This window comes from Triticum urartu, unplaced genomic scaffold (genome assembly GCF_056163025.1).
Source record: "Triticum urartu cultivar PI428250 unplaced genomic scaffold, HENAU_Tu73 scaffold1682, whole genome shotgun sequence".
Lineage (NCBI taxonomy): Eukaryota > Viridiplantae > Streptophyta > Magnoliopsida > Poales > Poaceae > Triticum > Triticum urartu.
In genome coordinates this window covers 20,393-27,481 of record NW_028260137.1, presented here as the reverse complement: position 1 = coordinate 27,481, position 7,089 = coordinate 20,393, and the positions used below count along the sequence as shown (strand labels likewise).

General features: G+C 40.8%; 1 non-coding gene across 1 annotated transcript; it reads left to right on the top strand.

Annotated features, from left to right (window-relative positions):
- The first annotated feature begins 5,517 nt into the window (after positions 1-5,517).
- TRNAR-UCU (transfer RNA arginine (anticodon UCU)) lies at positions 5,518-5,589 on the top strand. Its single transcript has one exon. It is a non-coding gene; the product is annotated as a tRNA-Arg (tRNA).
- Positions 5,590-7,089: the final 1,500 nt, after the last annotated feature.

The window sequence follows — 7,089 nt, the reverse complement described above, 5'->3', positions numbered from 1 at the left end:
ATTGCTCCAGTGAATAACTAAAAAAAAAATAGAAGGATGGTAGATAGTAAAGAAAAGAACTAATCACAATATCTATCTTTCAAAATCTATCTTTCAAAATCTATCTTTCAAAATATATATCTTTCAAAGATTCACTAAAAAGACAGTTGGCGGGTCTCTTTGTATGTCTTGTCCGGAAAGAGGAGGACTTAATGATTATTCGTTCGCCGGAACCAGAAGTAAAAATTGTTGTGGATAGGGATCCTGTAAAAACATCTTTTGAGGAATGGGCCAGACCCGGCCATTTCTCAAGAACACTAGCTAAGGGCCCTGATACTACCACTTGGATCTGGAACCTACATGCTGATGCTCACGATTTCGATAGTCATACTGGTGATTTGGAGGAGATTTCTCGAAAAGTCTTTAGTGCTCATTTCGGGCAACTTTCCATTATCTTTCTTTGGTTGAGTGGCATGTACTTTCATGGCGCCCGTTTTTCCAATTATGAAGCATGGCTAAGTGATCCTACTCACATTGGACCCAGTGCTCAGGTAGTTTGGCCTATAGTAGGGCAAGAAATATTGAATGGTGATGTAGGCGGGGGTTTCCGAGGAATCCAAATAACCTCTGGTTTTTTTCAGCTTTGGCGAGCATCTGGAATAACTAGTGAATTACAACTCTATTGTACTGCAATTGGTGCATTGATTTTTGCAGCGTTAATGCTTTTTGCTGGTTGGTTCCATTATCACAAAGCCGCTCCCAAATTGGCCTGGTTCCAAGATGTAGAATCCATGTTGAATCACCACTTAGCGGGATTATTAGGACTTGGGTCTCTTTCTTGGGCGGGGCACCAAATTCATGTATCTTTACCAATTAACCAATTTCTTGACGCTGGGGTGGATCCTAAAGAGATACCACTTCCTCATGAATTTATCTTGAATCGGGACCTTTTGGCTCAACTTTATCCTAGTTTTGCCGAAGGAGCAACCCCTTTTTTCACTTTAAATTGGTCCAAATACGCAGAATTTCTGACTTTTCGCGGAGGACTAGATCCAGTAACCGGTGGTCTCTGGCTGACCGATATTGCGCACCATCATTTAGCTATTGCTATTCTTTTCCTAATCGCAGGTCATATGTATAGGACCAATTGGGGTATTGGCCATGGACTTAAAGATATTTTGGAGGCTCACAAGGGCCCATTTACAGGACAAGGCCATAAGGGTCTTTATGAAATCTTAACAACGTCATGGCATGCTCAATTATCTCTTAACCTAGCTATGCTAGGCTCTACAACCATTGTTGTAGCTCATCATATGTATTCTATGCCTCCCTATCCATACCTAGCTACTGACTATGGTACACAACTTTCCTTGTTCACACACCACATGTGGATTGGCGGATTTCTAATAGTCGGTGCTGCTGCACATGCAGCAATTTTTATGGTAAGAGACTATGATCCAACTACTCGATACAACGATCTATTAGATCGCGTCCTTAGACACCGCGATGCAATCATATCCCACCTTAACTGGGTATGTATATTTCTAGGTTTTCACAGTTTTGGCTTGTACATTCATAATGATACCATGAGTGCTTTAGGCCGTCCACAAGATATGTTTTCGGATACTGCCATACAATTACAACCTATCTTTGCTCAATGGGTACAAAATATCCATGCTACTGCGCCTGGCGTAACAGCTCCTGGTGCAACAACAAGTACTAGCTTAACGTGGGGAGGCGGCGAGTTAGTAGCAGTAGGTGGCAAAGTGGCTTTGTTACCTATTCCATTAGGAACCGCAGATTTTTTAGTCCATCACATTCATGCATTTACCATACATGTGACTGTATTAATACTTTTGAAAGGTGTTTTATTTGCTCGGAGTTCCCGTTTGATACCCGATAAAGCAAATCTAGGTTTTCGCTTTCCTTGCGATGGGCCTGGCCGAGGGGGAACATGTCAAGTATCCGCCTGGGATCATGTTTTCTTAGGTTTATTCTGGATGTACAATGCAATTTCGGTAGTCATTTTCCATTTCAGTTGGAAAATGCAGTCGGATGTTTGGGGTACTATAAGTGATCAAGGGGTGGTAACTCATATTACAGGGGGAAACTTTGCACAGAGTTCCATTACGATTAATGGGTGGCTTCGAGATTTCTTGTGGGCACAGGCATCGCAAGTCATTCAGTCTTATGGTTCTTCATTATCTGCATATGGTCTTTTTTTCTTAGGTGCTCATTTTGTCTGGGCCTTCAGTTTAATGTTTTTATTCAGCGGCCGTGGTTATTGGCAAGAACTCATTGAATCTATCGTTTGGGCTCATAACAAATTAAAAGTTGCTCCTGCTACTCAGCCTAGAGCCTTGAGCATTATACAAGGACGCGCTGTAGGAGTAACCCATTACCTTCTGGGTGGAATTGCCACGACATGGGCATTCTTCTTAGCGAGAATTATTGCAGTAGGATAGTGGCTAGGAGGATTTGAAAGGCATTATGGAATTAAGATTTCCCAGGTTTAGCCAAGGCTTAGCTCAGGACCCCACTACTCGTCGTATTTGGTTTGGTATTGCTACCGCACATGATTTCGAAAGTCATGATGATATTACTGAAGAACGTCTTTATCAGAACATTTTTGCTTCTCACTTTGGGCAATTAGCAATAATCTTTCTATGGACGTCCGGAAATCTGTTTCATGTAGCTTGGCAAGGAAATTTTGAATCATGGATACAGGATCCTTTACACGTAAGACCTATTGCTCATGCGATTTGGGATCCTCATTTTGGTCAACCCGCTGTGGAAGCCTTTACTCGAGGAGGTGCTGCTGGTCCAGTGAATATTGCTTATTCTGGAGTTTATCAGTGGTGGTATACAATAGGATTACGCACCAATGAGGATCTTTATACTGGAGCTCTTTTTCTATTATTTCTTTCTACGCTGTCCTTAATAGCGGGTTGGTTACATCTACAACCCAAATGGAAACCAAGCCTTTCGTGGTTCAAAAACGCGGAATCTCGTCTCAATCATCATTTGTCAGGACTTTTCGGGGTAAGTTCTTTGGCTTGGACAGGACATTTAGTTCATGTTGCTATTCCCGCATCCAGGGGGGAGTACGTTCGATGGAATAATTTCTTAGATGTATTACCCTATCCCCAGGGGTTGGGACCCCTTTTGACGGGTCAATGGAATCTTTATGCCCAAAACCCTGATTCGAGTAATCATTTATTTGGTACCGCTCAAGGAGCGGGAACTGCCATTCTAACTCTTCTTGGGGGATTCCATCCACAAACACAAAGTTTGTGGCTGACCGATATGGCTCACCATCATTTAGCTATTGCATTTATTTTTCTCATTGCCGGTCACATGTATCGAACTAACTTCGGAATTGGGCACAGTATTAAAGATCTTTTAGAAGCGCATACTCCTCCGGGGGGTCGATTAGGGCGTGGGCATAAGGGCCTTTATGACACAATCAACAATTCGATTCATTTTCAGTTAGGTCTTGCTCTAGCTTCTTTAGGGGTTATTACTTCCTTAGTAGCTCAACATATGTACTCTTTACCTCCTTATGCATTCATAGCACAAGACTTTACTACTCAAGCTGCTTTATATACTCATCACCAATATATTGCAGGGTTCATCATGACAGGGGCTTTTGCTCATGGAGCTATTTTTTTCATTAGGGATTACAATCCGGAACAGAATGAGGATAATGTATTGGCAAGAATGTTAGACCATAAAGAAGCTATCATATCTCATTTAAGTTGGGCTAGCCTCTTTCTAGGATTCCATACCTTGGGCCTTTATGTTCATAACGACGTCATGCTTGCTTTTGGTACTCCAGAAAAGCAAATCTTGATCGAACCTATATTTGCCCAATGGATACAATCTGCTCATGGCAAGACGACATATGGGTTCGATATACTCTTATCTTCAACGAATGGCCCCGCTTTCAATGCGGGTCGAAGCCTATGGTTGCCCGGATGGTTGAATGCTGTTAATGAGAATAGTAATTCGCTTTTCTTAACAATAGGACCTGGGGATTTCTTGGTTCATCATGCTATTGCTCTAGGTTTGCATACAACTACATTGATTTTAGTAAAGGGCGCTTTAGATGCACGCGGTTCCAAATTAATGCCAGATAAAAAGGATTTTGGATATAGTTTTCCTTGTGACGGCCCAGGGCGCGGCGGTACTTGTGATATTTCTGCTTGGGACGCATTTTATTTGGCAGTTTTCTGGATGTTAAATACCATTGGGTGGGTTACTTTTTATTGGCATTGGAAACATATCACATTATGGCAGGGCAACGTTTCACAATTTAATGAATCCTCCACTTATTTGATGGGATGGTTAAGAGATTACCTATGGTTAAACTCTTCACAACTTATCAATGGATATAATCCTTTTGGGATGAATAGTTTATCGGTATGGGCGTGGATGTTCTTATTTGGACATCTTGTTTGGGCTACTGGATTTATGTTCTTAATTTCCTGGCGGGGGTATTGGCAGGAATTAATTGAGACTTTAGCATGGGCTCATGAACGCACACCTTTAGCTAATTTAATTCGCTGGAGAGATAAGCCCGTGGCTCTTTCCATTGTGCAAGCAAGATTGGTTGGATTAGCTCACTTTTCCGTGGGTTATATATTCACTTATGCAGCTTTCTTGATTGCCTCAACATCAGGCAAGTTTGGTTAATTTAGTTTGTTTTTTTGTACTGTATCAGCACCTAGTTCATTACTCTTGATAGAGAGGGAGGATCTGCCTTTTTAGATTTCTTTTTCTATTTATTTTTCCATCTAGGATTAGAACCGTATACTTGGTAATAATAGCAACGACACATTATGGCAAAAAAAAGTTTGATTCAGAGGGAGAAGAAGCGGCAGAAATTAGAACAGAAATATCATTTGATTCGTCAATCTTTAAAAAAAAAGATAAGAAGCAAAGTTTCTCCCTTGAGTTTGAGTGAAAAAACGAAAATGCGAGAAAAATTGCAATCCCTACCGCGTAATAGTGCACCTACACGCCTTCATCGACGTTGTTTTTTGACCGGAAGACCTAGAGCTAACTATCGACATTTTGGGCTATCCGGACACGTACTTCGAGAAATGGTTTATGAATGTTTGTTACCGGGTGCAACAAGATCCAGTTGGTAAGGATAAAATACCCTTTCGTATTTGTATGGATTTCTGGAATTGATAATCATAGAGGAGCCCTCTTTACCATTCTGTATAAATGGACTATTCTATTTGTATAGATATTGGTAGAGGGGCGTATCCAACCCTCTTTTATCCACTAGTTACCCCTCTTTAGTTTAAGAGTATAGAGCAGTTTGGTAGCTCATAAGGCTCATAACCTTGGGGTTGCGGGTTCGATTCCCACTACCGCCTCCATACTCCTTCTTTATGATATATGCATGATATAATATATACATCATGCATTTGTATCTGGATTTTTTGATTTCCTAAAAGAGTTTTGGTCTAACAGTTTTTTCTCGGAAGAAGCAAAAAAATAAAAGAAAGAATAAAATATGAAAGAAAAGCGTCCATTGTCTAATGGATAGGACAGAGGTCTTCTAAACCTTTGGTATAGGTTCAAATCCTATTGGACGCAATCTTATTTCTATCTATTCTTTAAATAACTATACTAAACTAAAAACAAAGAAAACTTTTTTGCATGATTCAAATGAAAAAGCTTTCTCAACGATTCCTATTCTACTAACAAGAGTAGACATGCAAAATTTATTTGTTACTGAAGAGAAAACCGTTCCAGCTGTTCCTGAATAGCTTCCTTCAAAAGGATTTCCGCTTGCTCGGTGAATGTCTTGCTAGAAGATATAATTTCTTGGAATTGAGGTTTAGTATCTTTTAGATGTTTACGTAACTCATCCAGAAATTTATTTACCTGTTCAATTTCTAACGAATCAAGATATCCTCTTGTTCCGGTATAAATAGTAGCTATCTGCTCTTCCACTGGGAGAGGATTTGCCTGGGATTGTTTAAGCAATTCCCTTAATCGTCGACCCCTTGCCAATTGATTCTGACTTGTTTTATCGAGAGCAGAGGCGAATTGTGCAAAGGCTTGTAACTCTGCGAATTGCGCTAGTTCCAATTTTGATTTGCCAGCTACTTGTTTCATGGCTTTAATTTGAGCCGCGGATCCTACTCTGGAAACAGAAATACCCACATTAATAGCGGGTCGAATTCCGGCATTGAATAGATCCGCAGATAAGAATATTTGTCCATCTGTAATGGAGATTACATTAGTAGGAATATAGGCGGAAACGTCTCCAGATTGAGTCTCAACTATTGGTAAAGCGGTCATACTTCCTTCGCCTAAAAGAGAATTTAATTTAGCGGCTCTTTCTAAAAGGCGTGAATGCAAATAAAAAACATCCCCTGGATAAGCCTCACGTCCGGGAGGTCTTCTTAATAGAAGGGACATTTGGCGATAAGCTTGTGCCTGTTTGGAGAGATCATCATAAATTATTAAAGTATGCCGTTCGCGGTACATAAAATACTCAGCCAGGGCTGCTCCCGTATAAGGAGCGAGGTATTGTAATGTAGCAGGTGAATCCGCCATTTCAGCTACTACAATAGTGTATTCCATGGCCCCCTCCTCATGGAAAGTAGTTACTACTTGAGCTACGGAGGATGCTCTTTGACCGATAGCTACATAAACACATATTACACCTTGCCCTTTTTGATTGAGAATTGTATCTGTGGCTACTGCTGTTTTGCCAGTCTGTCTGTCCCCAATAATTAACTCTCGCTGACCGCGCCCTATAGGGATCATCGAATCGATAGCAATAAGCCCTGTTTGAAGAGGTTCGTATACGGAACGCCTGGAAATTATACTTGGAGCAGGAGATTCAATTAAGCGAGATTCGGAAGCTATAATTTCGCCTTTCCCATCAATAGGTTTAGCCAGAGCATTTACAACACGACCCAAGTAAGCCTCACTCACGGGTATCTGAGCAATTCTTCCTGTTGCTTTTACAAAACTTCCCTCTTGTATCATCAACCCATCGCCCATTAATACAATCCCAACATTTTTGGATTCCAAATTCAGAGCAATACCCCTAGTACCTTCTGCAAATTCGACTAATTCACC